This window comes from Chelonoidis abingdonii, chromosome 2 (genome assembly GCF_003597395.2).
Source record: "Chelonoidis abingdonii isolate Lonesome George chromosome 2, CheloAbing_2.0, whole genome shotgun sequence".
Classification (NCBI taxonomy): domain Eukaryota; kingdom Metazoa; phylum Chordata; order Testudines; family Testudinidae; genus Chelonoidis; species Chelonoidis abingdonii.
This window is the reverse complement of record NC_133770.1, coordinates 144331993-144350402: the sequence shown is the minus strand read 5'-3', so window position 1 is coordinate 144350402 and position 18410 is coordinate 144331993. Positions and strand designations below refer to the sequence as shown.

The window sequence follows — 18410 nt, the reverse complement described above, 5'->3', positions numbered from 1 at the left end:
AGAATGGAGTTATCATATGTTACTGGCCTTAAATGTTGAGGACTTCTTTCATCCATATGGATCCCAAAGTGTTTATATCATTTAGAAAAATGTATAAACACTTTGTCCATCAGTCCAGTCTAATCATTTTACCCACTATCAAAATTGAGAGAATTATCGAGTGTAACATAGCAGCTGATAACAAGTGCACAGAAACAGTATGCAAGAGTTTAGGACAGGAGGTAACAATATCATATCCAGTCAAACCTGCACACTGTAATTAGATGAGCACATAAGGATGGTAATCTCCTCTTGCAAAAAATGTTATGGGATTCTTACATGCCCCAAGTATAATAACTGGGCATCTAGTGTAAGAGTCAACATGACTTCTGTTTTAAATCACACCTAAAAGACAGCTTCTTCTCTAGCACAGTGCCCACAACAGCAATTATTCAGTTACGTCTGGTACTGATATTATAACTTCTATAGCATTATCAATACCAATTCCTGGAGCAGATGGGTTTCCCATAGAGAGCTTCTGATCAAACACGGATCAGGCCCAATATATTTACCTTCTGAGAGTTAACAAAATCACTTCTTGAAATGATATAGCTGCACTGTTTCAAGTTGTAAATGTTGGGAGATTTCTTTATGATGGGTTGTGCACCATTGCAATGCACTGCTGTTCTCCCACAGTGGGTAGCCACATACATTTATATTGGGATTGTGAGGCAGGTTCGCAAAAACAAAGTGAGTCAGAGGCACTATTTATGGCAGGGGTGGGCAAACTTTTTGGCCCCAGGGCCACATCTGAGTAGGGAAATTGCATGCAGGGCCATGAATGTAGGACTGGGGCAGGGGGTTGGGATGTGGGAGTGAGTGCGGTGTGCAGCAAGGGCTCAGGGCAGGGGGTTGGGGCACAGGAGAGGTGCTGGGTGTACAAGGGGGCTGACAGCAAGGTATTGGGGTGAAGGAGGGGTACAACAGGGTCAGGGTGTGGGATGCAGAAGGGTTTTGGGGTGTGGGCTCTGGGCCAGCGCTGCTTTCCTGGAGCAGCTCTGGGGTAGCAGTGGTGTGCAGCCAGGCTAAGGCAGGCTCCCTGCTGCTGGAAGCATCATGTACCTGTGGCCCCTGGGGGAGGGAGGAACAGAAGCTCCGTTTCCAGCCAATGGGAGCTGTGGGGGTGGTGCCTGGAGGCGAGAGCAGCGCACAGAGCCCTCTGTCTCCTCCCCACCCCAGGGGCTGCGGGGACATGGTGCTGGCCGCTTCCAGCTGCAGTACAGGGCCCGTGGCTCCACGGCGGTGGCAATCCCTCAGGCCAGATCCAAAGTCCTGAAAAGCTGGATAGCACTCATGGTCTACCCCTGATTTATGGTAAACAAAAAGATAATAGCTTTTGATGGTTAGAAATAAACAGAAGAGGAGTTACAATGCTCTGCTTTCTGAGGCAGGTGGTGAAGAATTTAAAGACTAATAGTGTTGCCAATAGCACTACCTCCCCTTAATTACACAATCTGAAAAAATACCCTTACCATAATTTGTGTGACAATAAGTTGCTTCTAGTTCCCCTAGTGGCTCATTATAATATCAAGGGGAAAACAGACCATAACTCTTAGACCTCTCCTACCATTTCAAGAAGCAATAACAAAAGGAAAAGTAATAAAGACAATATTAATAACTTTTTTCAGTTTAAAGCTGGTATTTTTTTTTTAAAAAAAATGTATACTATTTATTTTCTTTTCTCCTCCAAAGATATCCTTAGCCTGGTGCTAATCAAAACAGATTTATTCCTACTGTGATATTAAACCCAGAAGGGGAGAACAGTTTATTTTTTTTAAAGCATCTACAGTTGTACTCATTTTCCTTCTTCCTTTCATCTTTTGGTGGTGATGATGTTAATTAGTATACTTGGTCTTGTGTGTTTCAAGGAGAAACAAAACCAGACTCTGAGTGCCTGTTTATACTCAACAAGCAGGTTCCGCCATGTCTCACCCTGCTCAGTGTTCTCAGGAAAAGGGACAAATGAAATGTTCCAGGAGCAATTGGCATGTGTTCACTGTAAAAAGCCACTGTAGATGAATGTGAACTCCTCTTATATTTTGACACTTGAAAAAGTGCAGTCCAGGTGTTTCAAAATTTCCTCCTGACCTGTAGGAACAGGAAGGGTTTTGTTTTGTTTTTGTTGTAACAGGCACTCTTTGTTGTTCAGTGGAATCCACTGCAGAACTGCTGTAATTATAAGGCTGCAGGACTACCAATGCACTGTAAAGGGAACTCATTTTAACACAGAAGGCATTATTTTTTTCCTTTTTTTTTTTTCCATTTTATGTGTTATTCTGGAGCCAAACTTGGTGCTCCAGCTCCACATCTGATCTTTCATGATAGTCTTCAAAGGCAATCAACTTGACATCTCCCATGTTTTCAAAGTGTTATTAAAATGAGCATCTTAAAATTTGTGCCCAACTTGCTGCCACTTCATGATTTTTCTTCTTTTTGCACTTTTTCATGCATGTTGAATATTCTTTTCTCTCTTTCTGGTGATTACGTGTGTTGCACTAGCAGGGGAGAGAGCTTCAATGCTTCCCTTCACCTAAAAGCCACCTTAGTTATCCCCACTTGATGTTTTCACGCAGGAGAGGGTTCGCAGCATGGCTCTTATCTGTGATATAGTGGAGATCAGGCAGGGAGGCTCATAGTCTTACTGCACCCCCACTGATAACTCATAGGGTCTTCCTTCCCATTCAGCTCTCCCTCAATTCTGCAGAGAGCCTGGGGAGAGACTAGAAAACCTGTGTCACCTTGCTACACATTGTTTACCTTTCGCAGCTTCATGCTGCGGTGATTGTGCTGGTTGGATTTCATTTGCCCTAGAACAATGTGGGGAACAACAAAGGAGAGACACCATCCCAGCCTTTATCCTTCAGCCTCTTCCTGGAGTCCTAGGGTGGTGAATAGACACCTTCTGGCTGTTCCTCTGTACCTATGTACACATGAATTCCTCTGAGGCACAACTGTGATGTCACCATGCCAATATGTAAGATTAAGTGAATTTCACTGTCAGCACAGAAAAGAAACTGACTGGACACTAGCTACTTAGATTGTATAAGCTCTTTGGAGGAGGACCATCATTCTAATTTTACATGGGTCCTGATCGCTAATAGAGACCTCCATGTGCTGCTGCAATACAAATAAATATCTAGTGCAAAAATAAGACTGAAAAATAAAGAGACCACATTTTATTTAACCACTTGCAATTTCTGTGTGGTAAGTTTACATGTAAAAATAGTAGGTAAGAGACTTTCATATGGAAATGAAGAAAGATCTACGTCAGTGTTTCCCAAACTTGGGATGCCGCTTGTTTACGGAAAGCCCCTGGCAGGCCGGACCGGTTTGTTTACCTGCCGCGTCCGCAGGTCTGGCTGATCGCAGCTCCCACTGGCCACAGTTCGCCGCTGCAGACCAGTGGGAGCTGTGGGAAGCAGCGGCCAGTACATTCCTCAGCCTGCACTGCTTTCAGCAGCTCCCATTGGCCTGGAGCAGTAAACCGCAGCCACTGGGAGCTGCGATCGGACGGACCTGCGGACACGATTGGTAAACCGGCCCGGCCCACCAGGGGCTTTCCCTAAACAAGCAACGTCCCAAGTTTGGGAAACAATGATCTAGAGAAAAAGGTTGGTTAAGGCACTGAAATGGAACTTAGAAAAGCATGGGTCTAGGCTGAGTTCCACAGCAGACTTCCTCTATGACCTTGGGCAGACCACTTAATGACTGTGTCTCCATTTCCCATCTATGAAATGGAGATAATACTCTTTCTCCCACTCTTTTATTTTCTTGTCTTTTTAAGATTGTAAACTTTTGAGAACAGGTACTGTCTCTTAATCCATGTATGTACAACATAATGAGGCCCTAATCTCAGCTGTCTCCTCCCTAGCCACTACCACAATATTAATAATAAAATGACATTTTGAAATTAATAGTGTTCCTTTAAAATCCTTTCCTCATTTTGTTTGGTGGGATTATCAGAAATTATTTGAAAAATTTCACGAGTTTTGTACTCAGCATTGCCAAGCTCAGGACATCAAAAATCATGAGTCAGACCTTAAATGCAATTTACTACTGTATCATTTATAGTAACATATATTTATTAATATTATTGGTGCGATACTGTTAATAAACGTACATTTTAATGTTATTATTAATTGTTATATCTGTTTAAAATAGTGGGGTTTTGGTCTGTCTTCAGATTTTTGAGCTCTGTGTGTGTGTGTGTGTGTGTGTGTGTGTGTGTGAGAGAGAGAGAGAGAGAGAGATTTTTGGCCCCATGCTTCAGGTGCTCTCACCCCACATCTCTCTATTCACTGCCCAGAAATTAATTTTGTCCCCAACTTTCAAATCAGTTCTGCCCCTACCCTTCCTCAGCCCTCCTTTCCAACAGTTCACCCCCCTTTTCTCAGTCACACTTCTGCTCCTCCTGATGTTCTTCACCCCTCTTTTTCAGTCTTTTGGGTTGGGGGCTGCAGTGGGGTCACCTCTCCCACTTCCAGGTTGGGAGGAGGGGCAGCTCCAGGAATTCTTTGCCTCCTCCCCTTTCTGAAGACAGGTGATGCAGAGGAAAGAGGATGGGGGGAGGAGCAGAAGAGTATTGCTCTCAGGAAGGGAGGGGAGCTGCTGTTCTCTTTACCTTACTACTCCCCCTCTCTTCCCATGAGCATGGCTTTGGGATGCTGAGTCGAGGGGGAGGGGAAGCTGCTTTTCCCATAGCAGCTGTGATTGGTTGCTCTACCCCAGGAGGCAGGCAAATGGGACAGGCATCCAGGCCTCAAATTCATTACAGGGCTGGAACATCTCTCTTCATCCCCAGACGGGGCTCTAGTCACAGCTAAATTCCCATCACTGCAAAAAAATCATGAGTAGGCAACACTGGTGTTAGAAAACTGTCATCATTTCCATATATTTTGACAAGCTTTACAGACTGCATGGAGAACTGAAAATGGAACAATTGTAGGTGTAAGATTGTAAGGGATATATGCTTCAGTGTGGTGACATCTCTAATCTATCGTAAGTGAGGAGTGATTAAGAGTCTTACCTGCATCTCTTTTTTGATTTTTAATTAAATTAACACCATCTGATATTTTGTAATGGAGCTTACTAGAAACTGTATATGCTTCATACTAGGTTACTAAATATGTGACTCACACGTGAATGCTAGTAAGAGTCAACTGAACTTTATTAGTTGACTCCAGTCGTCTGACATGGGTCTGGGTTACTAGCCCTGCCATGTGACTGGGGTAAGGCTCATTGGCTCCAGTGGTTACTGTCCCCTTCGGTAAACAGCAGTTGTCACATATGTATTTCAGAAAGTCAGTGTTTTCTTGCATTTGCATTTTCTCACAGTTGCATTTGCGCCAGCAGAAGGAGAACTGGCCTGTGCATGACAGTGGGGTGTTTACACCAAGACCTGCTGTTCTGGGGGGTTCTCAACCAACACCACCCCGGCCGAGGACTGTGTGACAGGAAAGTAATACAATTGGCCCAGCCTATGCATTCAAACAGATATATCACAGTTACCATCACTGCCTCCACAGAGGAGAGGGACAGTTGATGTCACCACTGAAGCTCTCATGCAGAGGAGGTATCTGCTGCTGTTGTGTCAGAGATTACACAGCCCTATCCTGCTGCCCCTTTCACTCCATCACCATTTCAAGTAGAGAGCTGGGTCATAATTTGGGGGCAAGGCCAGAGGTGTCTTGAGGGGGTGGGTATGGGAGTGTTGCCTTTATGTGACCCTGGGTCTAACTTATAATGAAATTGATTGAGAAGGAGATTCTACTTTCGTATGATTGGCAAACTACAGAGTTTGATGTTTTGGATTTGGCTTGAATTTGACTGAGATGTACACCCTGAAGCTTGAGTGCTAATTGGAATGTCATCTGATGTATCCTAGACTTTTCCATAGGAAAATTTGAGGTGGACATCTTATAATCAGGGTTTCCTCCACATGTGATGTCTGCTTCCAGTCAGGCTGGAAATGTGTTCTTTTTCATACTGCGCTATTTTGATTCTTGGGTTTCCAGTTGGTAACTGTAGGTGACATAGCATGGGGAATAAATTAGAGAGGCGATTAAAAAAGAAAAGTTAATGCAATACTCTGGAATGTTCAGGATTGCTCTTAAAAATGGCCAAAGGGAGAGTGATGGATCTGATTTCTTTTTTCGTTACGCTGAAAAACTCATCTGATTATTTATTTTTTTCTGGTCAGATTTGAACTTTACACACTAACAGAAAATGTTTATGGATAGATTTGCACTCACACATTGTCATTAGCTTGTAGCCAGTAGGGGTTAAATGGAGTCCACAGTTAGAAGGGAAAAAAAAGGAACTTCCATCCCTATCTGTATTGCTTTCTGAAGAAGAGTCTTAGGTGTCAACAGTATTTCCAAACAGATGTACCGATATACTACTATATACTATACTATGCTACTCTTAACTCCAGCTCTGGGCAAGAGTTAAAAATCTCTCCCATTTCACTAATGTATGATTTGTCGTTGTCTTTTTTTTCCGCAGAAACGGTAAGATTGGCTTGGCAGATTGCGTGAGAGAAGGAAAGCACACAGCTACCATTGTGCCGTAAGTGCCAGTTTTAAGTGTTGTTTTCTTAGCCAACTAGCAATGCATACAGCTTCTGGTTTTGAAGTGAATGGAGATGAGAAGACGTTCAGAGTGATTGATTTGAAACGTGTTTAGATCTGCTGCTCAGCACTCGGAGTGCTACTGTCATTTCAATCACTTTGTAACACGCACACGTGTAGAATCCAAATGGCTTCTAAACCGAAGTGCTCAGGAAAATGTCAAGATAGCAATTTGGCAGTAATTAGGGACCTGGACATAAGCACTGTACAGAAATATACAGAAAATTATTGACGTGCTACAAATTGAAAAGTGCATTAAGCACCATTCAGGTAAACTGGTTCAGATACCAAGAAGTTTTAAATAAATAATATTAAAAAATATTCAAAACCCCTCTAAAATTAGAGGGAGCATTGCAAGCATGCCACACAAATCTATGCCATCAGAAACCAGGAATGAAGCCATATCTGTCAGTTCTGTACGCATGCTACTAAAATGCCACTCTGTTTTATATTTCAAATGACTGTCAGCTTTGTTTGCAGTGTGCTTTGCTGCTAATTTACACTGTTTTTGGAATAATGCCAACTTAAGTTTCCATTGCAAAATATAGATGGCTTCTATTTTTCCCTTTGAGAAAATATCTCTGCAGTAGAATACAACGTATAATAATAAACCTTAAAGGACATGATGGACTAAATTTGCAAACAGCGCGTAATATGCTAAATTTGAGGGCTGATGGTGTGCTAACATTAAGCCCATGAGCTGCTTTCTGAAAATAATGCAGAGACTTTGCATGTGTGACTTATTATGCCGCAACTATCAGCTTCTTAAAGCACACAACTCCCATGGATCAGCGTAAGGTGCCATTCATGCACTAACTAGAGTTAAAAAATTGAGAGCTATTCTGGTAGAACTGTCTGGAAATTTAGTCTAGTTCTCTAGGTCTCATGATGCTGCTTCAGGTAATTAGGGGTTGGATTGTGCCTTTCACTTTTGCAGAAGTGCAGATGAATAGGCGGGAATAAGGTCTCCCCTGCCATCATCTGTGTGATTCATGTAAAAGACAGCCAGATTTTCTGTTCCTGCATTCCTGAGAGCACAGGATCTTTACCTCAGCTACTCCCCCTAGGAGCAACTGAGCAGAGGGGTTGGGAAGATGGAGCAAGGGTTCCACCATGTTCATGTTCTATCTAGTCATGCTGTGAGAGAGTATAGTATTCCTATTATGTGGATGTAATAACTGAATCTCCTCCCTCCTCCCTCCCCTCCCCCCACACATCACAACTCAGAGATCCACAGTGTCTCTAGTGCTCTCCACCCCACCCTGGGTATGGTGCATCTCCACCCCATGCCTTGCTATGGACTTTATGCTAAAAGCTCAAGCTATCACTAACTAAATAAACCATTAATACTAGCTTAATATAGTAGTGGGAAAGAAGGAAGAAAGAAAGGAAGACAGAGATAGTCACTATATCAGATAAATTACTAGGTGACATGGCGTGGTAGAAAAGGTCTAAGTTGCTTGAATAAATATGGGAACCATCCATATACCAGCAGGATAATCTGGCAACCCATCCCCTACAATCAATAAAAAGGTGCCAATCATATGTTTGACATGAAATTTTTCTGAAAAAGGATCACCTTGAAGGTATAGCTGCATTATTTCCTAAAAAATCAGCACCAATCTTATGAATTAGAGAGGAGCATCCGTAGAAATGTAAGAACAAGAGAAGTGATGATAAAACTTGTAATTAAGTGGGGGCAAAGAAGGACGAAGAAATTGTGACCTGCAGCTCTTTGTTTGGGAGAATGTCTAGAGAAAATGGAGGCTCATGGGCTTATTAGTAGGAAATAACCTCATTCTTATGTCACTGGCACAAACCTCACCTAGTCCAATAGGGACCAAAAATTATTTCCACCCAGTGATTTTTTTGCAGTGTGTGTGTAATGAGCAAGATAAAGGTATCCACATTACAAAAAAACAAACAAAAGAACCCCACAGCTGGTACTCATTGTCACTCTTGTTTACAGTTTTAGCAGAGGAACTGAAGAATGAAATCCGCTAATTCACAGGATATGTTAGCCCTGCAAAATGTAGGGTAGGATTGGATAGGCAGTGTGTGGAAAGCTTGCCCTACCACTGGTTGTGCTGTTCTTTTCCTGGTCACACATGGAGGATTTTAGACTGAAAGGCTGTCAATGCTGTGTCCTTCACAAGCAGGACAAAAATGAGGGGAAAAATAAAAACATTGGTCTAGTGTTCTGCATATTTACACAGAGAAGGGAGTATGCTGCCATTATTAATATATTGCCATTATTTTGTTTATCGCTCAAAGTAATTGGTGAGCAAATGTGAGCAGTGTCCGTTATGTGTACGTAGCACCTACCATCTCTCTTTACAGAATTTATATTATATGAGTAGTCAACATTCACAGTTAAATAGTACATAAGCCATTATTTATTAAGATGTTTCCTACTCTGTCTGTTCAATGGGCCATAAAATACCAGTTGATGAAACAATAATATTTTATTCTATTTTCTCCAAATAAAATGAAGATTGGTGCCCTAATGAAACATGTTTCCAAGAATCATCCTTATCCTACCCAGGCATGTGTGGACAACTGCCCACTTCTGATGGACTTTGTTAGTGATGGTTGTAGGGGTGAGAACTGGAAGACATTTTAAATAAACCCAAGACTGTTTTCAACAAATGTCAGTGGTGTACAGTTCAAAAATTCAGAGAGGAAAAGAGTGTTCACATTTAAATAACTATGACCTTAAAGTAGATGATAGAATACAGAAATTCCAAAGCAAGCTGGGCCAGATCCTCACCACGAGGGGAAAACTTCCTGCTGCTCCAGTGATGCAGAGCTGCCCTAAAGCCATTTTAGCCAACTTCTGGACGATTTCTCCAGTGCAGGGGAATCTCCAGATAGAACAGATTTGCTGTGTCAGCTCCTGCTGCAGCCTCTATCCCTGAAGCCAGAACTGGGGGCATTAGTGGGAAAAAAGAGTGCCCCTGTTATCCCTGGCTGTCAAAATAGCCCCTTACAACCGGCAAGAAACTTTCTCAATGGGTTTAGCCTGGAATGTAGCAACCCCAAGCAGCAGAGTTACAAAGACAGTTTACAGCCATCTTTACACCTCATCCTCCCCCTTATATCCTCAGCTACAGCAAAGGATTGAGGCCATGAGTTGGATATCATGGCAGGTGTGGCCAGCGTGAGCCTGAGAAGGAGCCAAAATTTACCAATGTACATTGCCAAAAAACCACAGTAATACGTCAGCAGCCCCCGATCAGCTCCCCTCCCAGAGCTTCCTGCCAACCGGCAGCCCCGCCAATGAGCACCATCCCCTTCCTCCCCGTACCTCCTGATCAGCTTTTTCGTGGCATGCAGGGATGGCTCTAGGTATTTTGCTGCCCTAAGCATGGCAGGCAGACTGCCTTCGGCGGTTTGCCTGCGGGAGGTCCCTGGTCCTGTGGATTCAGTTGCGTGCCTGAGGGAGGTCCGCCAAAGCCGCAGGACCAGCGAACTTTCCACAGGTATGCCACCGAAGGCAACTTGCCTGCCGCCCTTGCGATGACCAGCAGAGCGCCCCCTGTGGCTTGCTGCCCCAGGCATGCACTTGGTGTGATGGTGCCTGGAGCCGCCCCGATGGCATGCAGGAGGCTCTGAGGAGAAGCGAGGGCATGGCAGGCTCAGGAGAGGGGGCGGGAAGGGGTGGAGTGGGAGCAGGGCCTGTTGCAGAGCCAGGGATTGAGCAGTGAGCACCCCCTGGCACACTGGAAAGTTGGTGCCTGTAGCTCCAGCCTCGGAGTCAGTGCTTATACAAGGAGCTGCATATTAACTTCTGAAGAGCCGCATGTGGCTCCAGAGCCATAGGTTGGCCACCCCTGTATTATGGTATGTTGTTTGCATATTATGGTATGTTGTAGTCACATTTCATAAACCGCACAGTAGCTCATTGGTCCTAAATTTTGCCAGGAAAAGGGAAGCAAAATTAATACCCCTTCTGTAAACATTTTATTTTATTCATTGCTAAAATCTCTGTTTGTACTAGTGTCTTGAACAACGGGGTCCTGGTCCATCACTATGGTTCCTAGGTGCTCCAGTAATATGTACAAAATAATCTATGTATTTTTACCAAAAGTGGCAAATAATAGAGAGGAAATACTAAGATTCAAGGATACAAAGCTGTAAATAAAGATGTCTGATCCACAGTTTTCCTGACTGGGTGAGGAATAGCATCATCATGTTGAAGATGAGATTGTAGGACTTGTGGGTTGAATATGTGTTGGCTGTTTTCACCAGGAATCAATATCATGTAAAAGTTCAGAGACTCCTTTCAAGCTAATATTCTTTTTCCTCATTTTGTTGTTCAGCAGGGACCACATTGTGCAATCTAGGCACATTGGTGAGCAGGTGCTCACATAAGTAGTCCCATTAAAGTCAAGGGGCTAAAATTTGGCCCCATAAAAATCAGGGCAAAACTCCCATTGATGTCAGTGGAGCCAGCATTTCATCCAAGGAGTTTACAAGGACCCAATTCTACCACCTGTACTCCCATTGGGACTATTTGTGATGGAATAAGGAACTATGACACAGATGTGATGCTGGCAGAATCAGGCCCTAAATTATTTGAGGATTTGATTTACTTCAAAAATGACCACAGCAGCACTATGATCATCTACTGTAACTTCCCAGTCAGATATCTTTCCTTCTGGGCTTGTAAATTGTAAACCCAACATTTGAAACCTACAATCTGTAGCCAGCACTCTTTCTTCTAAAGAGTCAAGTCTTTAGATCATTAACTCTCAGGTTTTGGAAATCATATCTGAGAGTCTTTTAAAGCTCAAGTCTGAGTCAGGGCTCAGGGTTGAGAAAACATCTGCTTTTAATGTTGATCCTGGTCTTGTTTGGAGTGAAAATGGAAAAGTTTGTTTTTTGTAAACATCCTAATTGTTCTGACCCTTTGGCACAGCATAATAAATCACCAGAAATAAACATGTCTGTGGGGCTAATGTGTCAATAAGGGGACTAAAAATAAAATGAGAGACAGATTTCAAAGATATCTCCAGGCTAACAATCTTAAACCAAAGCAATGAGAGCAGAGTGGTAAGCAAGTGAGAAGGTCTAAAGAGAGAAGAGAAAGCAAAGTTAGGATCTCCTCATACCAGGTATTAAACTGACAGACTGTTTCCTAGTCTATACATCTACAGAAGGAAGAAAATATTAAAAGGAGAAGAAAGCAGCAGGGCTAAACCTTTTTAAAAAGTCAAGGGTATTTCCAAGATATTTCTAGGAGTGAGTAGAAAAAGATGATGATCTGAGGAAGGAAACTGACTGGACAAACTCAGCCTAGATTATCCAATTTCTCAATCTTTAAAGCTCTCCATATTTATCCCATGTCCTCAGAAGAGCAACCAAGAAAGCAGAATGGTTTCCAGAAACAAAGAATAACAAAAGGCAGCTGAAATATGTGCAGTTAGGAAGTGATAGCAGAGAGCTGATGTATAAATCTACTCCCTTTACTTCCCACATATATCTGGCCTCTACTTCCCTTCTCTCACCCCCATTATTTTTTCTGGATGTTCACTCCTGTTTTGTTTTGCTTTTTTTTTAAATGATTCTTGAACATTGAGTAGGATGATGAAAAATGTTCTTTCTTTTCACTTACAGGAAATAGGTTAAGATCCAGCAGATACATAGGTTATACTTCAAGTTAGCTTCGCATATAAAAAGTGTCTAGTAGCTTCTTTCAAATGTTAAAAGAAATGTTCTCAGGCATACAACAAGTGCTCTCATATATGGCTCCTAAAATGTCCTTCAGCTCACACTTCAAAGCTTCATATGTATCAAATTCTGTGTCAGATTTTATAAAGAGCATTTCAAAAGAAAGTTTTATACTATTTGGTTTGGTGCCAGGCTGCTACTAATATAGAGTGAACGAGTTAAAAAAAAGTTTTGAAAATGAATGCCCTTACAGCTTCTCAGTATATATCAATGTGGAATGCATCAGTCTGCAGTTGACATGCTCTTCCTGCTTCCCTATTCAAAAAAAAAAAGGCTCTCATCCTGCCAATGCTTAGGTGTATGCTTAACTTTGAGCATATCAGAAGTCCTAAATTAATGCAGAGTCAGGGCCTAATTTCTTATGCCATTAGCTCTATTTTCCTGTACATTTCTTGAGGATTTTCTGTTTAAAATATTTTCATTGTTATTACTATTGGGCTAAGTTCTTGAGGTCTCCTACTCCCATTTTTACTCATAGGAATTTGCCTGGGTAACAATTGACATTGGGATTTTCAGATGAGTTTAAAAGTTTGTCTGCACTTTGAGCTGGAGATGCTAATTCCAGTTGGAGGAGAAATACCTGTACTAGCTCTGATCAAGCTAGTTTTCTGACAGTAAAGTATAGCCATGGTGGGACATGAATGACTGGAAGGGCTAGCTGGTCCGAGTGCATGCCCATCTGAGACCGTAGGTGTGTTCTCCAGGTGTCTAGCCCCTCACACCTCTCATGCTAAAGCAGTTACATTCCAGTTTTAACATGCTAGTTTGATCAGAGCTAGTGTGGGTATATCTCCTCCAGCTGGAATTTACTCCTCCAGCTCCAAGTGTAGATGTACACTAAAGGAGTTAGGCACCTAAATTCCATTTCCTGCCATTCAGTGGGATTTGGGTGCCTATGAAATGCTATGTAAATCCTAGCCTGAGTGAAAATAGAGTAGAGACCATAGAGACCACAGAATTCAGACCAAACTCATTAAGATATAATTGATCTGTTTTTAAAGATTTCTTGCACCTTCATTTTTTAAAAGTTGTTTATAAAATAAAACAGTATTATTCAGCTGTTGCTGTCATCTGGCCAAAAAAAAAAAGAGAGTAAAAATAAAATTGTATACAATCAGTCTGTTTGGGCCTAAATACTGAAATGTCTTGCCGCCTCACAAAACACTGAGTAAGAAAAAAAACAAAATCCTATGTTTAACCACTGACATATTTCTTACTGGGGTGAAGAGATGAATGAGAATCAAGATGACTTTAGATTGGGAGACTGTAGACTTGAATATTAATCAAAGTGTTTGTTTGTTTGTTTTAAACTAGCATTGATTTGTTGAACTGTGTGAGGCATTGGGACTTCTGGGGGCATATCCCATGGGCCTCTGAGTCTTTTCCAGTGAATTGTGGGGAAAATTGTCTGTTCTGGGCATACAGGACAATCTGGGAAGGCATTGGAGGATTATCAACTCTCAGGTGATTTAGCCTGGGTTCTCAATGCAAAGTGGGCAGGTTACCAGCCCAAGTGACAATGTATACCCCAGGATGGGCCAGTTGAAAGCACAGTCAAACTCAAGTCAGAGGGTTTTATGTGTGAATAGGAGTCAGGTTAGAGATAACACCCAAGTAAGACCCTGAGTTAACTCCATGGTAAAAACAAGGCCTGGAAACTTTGAGTTTAAATTTATCCTGACAATATATAACACAATAGCACTATGGCTCAGAAGTAAGTATGGAAAATCCAGGAACAGCTAATAGTACACAGGCAGTTCAAACTCCAGAATGGAGTTGTTTCATTGATTACTCATAAACATGTGCAATATAAATCCCAAGGCAGCTCCTTGATACAAGTGCCACAAGATTTGCACGTTCCCAAAACTGAGGTTCTGCTGAAAGTCATGTGAGTTCAGAGAACACGTTCAAAAGAGAAAAAAAATATTGAAACAGAAAATGTTTTTGTTCTGGGATACCAATCCACTTTATAAGTCTATTGTACCAATATATAAAATAGAGAGAAATTATCAGTTGCTAAATGTACCCACACATATTACTTAGCATTGTGTGTATGTTCTGAATTGGTGATATGCTGGTGATGGGCAGAGGAAGGTGAATAATTACAAAAAATAATCTCAACACATTATATTTCTCAGATCATAAACCAAGCTGTCAGAAAGGTAAATAAATAAATAATCAGATTATTTTTTTTAATTGAAATTGTGACTATGTTGCCCACATGGTTTTGCTGACTCTGGATAAGAGACTTACATGGCACATCTACAAATTGAAACTTTCATTGTGCTTATCCATGCTGTAAAACTAGGCATTGTGGAAGTTATCTTGCACCTGCACTGTGGAATTTATGCTGCAAAGATGTAATGGACATTATGTAATAGCTATGCATACATTGTGAAAATTAGAATTTGCACACATTATGGAATTGTATATACTACGGATTTGTGTTTTGCACGTATGTGTAAGAGAATTTGCCAAACACTTTTGCATTATGTATATATTGTATATGTATAGGTATATACACCTGTACCCTGATATAACAGAACCCGATATAACACAAATTCAGATATAACGCAGTAAAGCAGTGCTCCGGGAGAGGAGAGAGGACGGGGGGTGGGGGTGGGGTGCGGCTGCGCACTCTGTCAGATCAAAGCAAGTTTGATATAACGAGGTTTCACCTATAACGTGGTAAGATTTTTTGGCTCCCGAGGATAGTGTTATATCGGGGTAGAGGCGTGTGTGTGTGTGTGTATATACACACACACACACACCCCTCAGAAGCAATTCCTGTGCTCCTGACATATTATTAGTAACAATGTGCTAGTGTACAGACTGAAAAAACAAACAAACAAACAAAACCCTACACAAAACAAAAAAAAATAGGGTTTTTTTGTTTAAAGTAGAGGTACAACAATATTAGATATAAAACACAATTCTCTGCTAGCATAAATTGGTACAGTGAGATCATTATCATCATATAAGTGACTGCAATAGGGCAGGGATAGTTCACAACAACAGAGAATTAGGCCCCAAATTACCTGCAGATATACAATTTTGAAAAGAATGCAAATACATTTTTATTATGTAAATAGGGTAAATATTTTCCTACTCATTAGTAAAATTTCAAGACTCTCCCCCCACCTGCTAGAGTACATTTCTTGTTGGAAGGCTTTGATGCAGAAATAAAAACCACAAATATTACTTTTTCAAATGTAGTCTTTAGATAGATTTCTCAGTTAAAATATCATCTCTTGTACCTTTTTAAAAGATGTTTTGAGACCCTTCTTTATTAAACTTTTGTATGTGGGGTTCATCTGAGTTTCATTTATTTACAATAGTAACACTGAGCAAATTTGTAATGTGGAAAACATATAAGGATGCTTTCTTGGACTACTCTAGAGATCTTCAGTGACTGTAGGCAATGTATTAATAGCAGATACACTAGCTTCCTTTAATAATAGAAAAATCACAGGTTTTTCACGTCCTAAAATGGATAACCTAGTTATCCAGATAGTGGGGATCCTCTAGCACAGTAAATGTCTTTAAATGGAAGATGTTCTCCGCAAATCCATTCAGCCAGTCTTGTTTGCCCCAAGGGTGAAAAGTTCCAGGAAAATGCTTGATGCTTCTATTCGTTTCTGCTTCAAAGTGGCGATACAAATAGTTATTGCTAAAAACAGAAATGTGATTTTCTCCAAAGTAACTAAGAAAAAATTAAAATGTGACATTTAGCCCTTCATTTTCTCAGTTTGTTCTGGAAGGCTTCTGAACTAGATTTGGTATTTTTCTAATTATCAAGGATCCTTTTCCTGCCAAGATGGTGTAGGTAAGTCAAATATGTTTTGTATTTGCAGAACTAATTTTGGATGGACAATTCCAGTACTAAATAATATCAGACCCAAGGTTTTATTTTTTTAGTTTTTGGTGGGCTGCTGTCCCCTTTCTTCCTATCTACGCTGAAACACATATCTAGCTGTCTGTCTAATACACAAAAAACTACATTGTAAATGTAATAATTTTCTTTTAATGAAAGCACTGAAGAGGTAGGAAATTCCAGAATTGGGGTTGCCTATGTTTGGCCCACTTGTGCGTATGTGTTATGATACACTGTTTTATTTCATGATCACATACTAATTTTCCCCACGGGATCCCTGCCTCATTCATTGCACAGAATAGACAGTGCTCAATTAATGAGAAGATATTGAATATTTTATCTTCATTGTTCAATACAGTATGTGCTCCCCCCACCACCACCTTATTTATTGCACACTGTTCAAACCATGCTCTGAAGACAGAATTATGAATTTCTTCCTGGGCTTTCCTATGACACTTGTCTACGGTGTCTGAGTGTTTAAAACATATTAATGAATTTATGTTCATGAAAGTCCTATGAGGTGAGAGGCTCTCATTTCCATTTTACAGATGCGATACTGATGCACAGAGAGAGAGAGGTCAAAAGTACCTGCTAATTTTGGGTGCCTAATTTGAGAAACTTCAAATCTGATTTTGCAGAGTATTTCGCTTTGTATAGCACTTTGTATGTTCAAAGTACAGCTCCTATTGACTTCAGACCCAGCTGTGAGAGCTCAGCACTTGGACAAATCAAACATCAGGAGAAACATACAACTAGTGACTACCTGTGAAAAGTTTGGTTCACGTGACTTCTCCAGTGTCAAATAGGAACTCCATGGCAGAAAAAAAGGAATAGAATCCAAGTCTCCAGGGTAGCATTCAACTGCCTAAACCACAAAACCATCATTGCAGGAAGAGAGACGATGATGTTTCTTCCATCCCCTGCCTTATTCACTACATACTTTTCAACTTCCGCAACATGGGAAGCAGGCATCTTACAAAAAATATCCCCTTTCAATACATGACCTTGATTCATACCTAGAGCACCATCCTATGCACAAAATGCGGCAGGGATTCTGTGGGAAAAAATAGCATGTGATCATGTAATTAAAGGCTGTATTATAATGCATATGCAAAAAGAGGCTGAACTAAGATTGCACAGGCAACCTTAATCTGACATTTTCTAATTTTTGAGTGCTTGTCTTTGCAAGCTTAATATTTTTAACATGAGGATGAACTAATATCTTTTATTGGAACAACTTCTGTTCATGAAAGAGGCAGGATTTTGAGCTTACACAGAGCTCTTCTTCCAGTCAGGGAAAAGTAATCAGATTGTCACAACTAAAGACAAGGTGGAACAGATAAGGAGTTAAAATATTGCAAATGATCATTCAGGATGAAGTGGACAGTTAACACATCTGTATTTTTAGGACAATCTGTCAGCCACTAACTCTCATTTGTCCTGTGCGTAACAACCTATACCTCCTTGTACTTAGCTGTGAACTCTAGATACGTCTGCACTGGAACTGAACACCCGTGGCTGGTCCATGTTAGCTGACTTGGGCCCTCAGAGCTCAGTCTATGGGGCTGTTTAACGTTGTGACCTCTGTTCCACGTAGACATAGGAACTGCATGTTACAATAGTAGCAGCCTGGGACTAAAATGATTATTCTCACTTTTCAGAGTGATGGAATCCCAGTGTCTAGGGACAGATGTTAACATCTCTTCACATTTTGTGAAAGAGCTGGAAAATGTTAAGAGGGTTAACACTCAGTGTAAATATTGAAACAGTTGAACAGAGTCAATACCACTCCCTCTTTAAAGTCTGATCTCTCTAAGTTAGATACTGTGATTTTGCTCTATGATATAAGAAACATCCCCCACACAATTCCCCTGTTGTACAGTGGGGGGTGGAAGGCATCTTTTGGAGAACAAACATAACTGCACTATACTGCCCAAACACCACTGCCCCAGAGTAAGAGACATATTAAGGGCAGAAAGATGGATAGCTGGAATAATGGCCTATAAAAAAACATTTCAAAACAGTGTCATTTAGAGCAGCCCTTGGGTTACTCTAGTTTTGCATCTGGCTAAGGATGACTTTGGCTCTGTACAGAATTTGTTACATCTTTTACAACATTTGGCTCTCCTTACTTG

At 41.1% G+C, this 18410-nt stretch overlaps 1 protein-coding gene across 2 annotated transcripts in view; it reads left to right on the top strand.

The window, feature by feature from the left end:
• CDH18 (cadherin 18) overlaps window positions 1-18410 on the top strand; it is a 973183-nt gene that overhangs the window by 605144 nt on the left and 349629 nt on the right. For both annotated transcript variants that reach the window (XM_075062696.1, XM_075062695.1), the window contains one exon: window positions 6544-6606. The gene's annotated coding sequence lies outside the window, so the exon portion shown is untranslated. The remainder of the gene's footprint in view (window positions 1-6543; window positions 6607-18410) is intronic.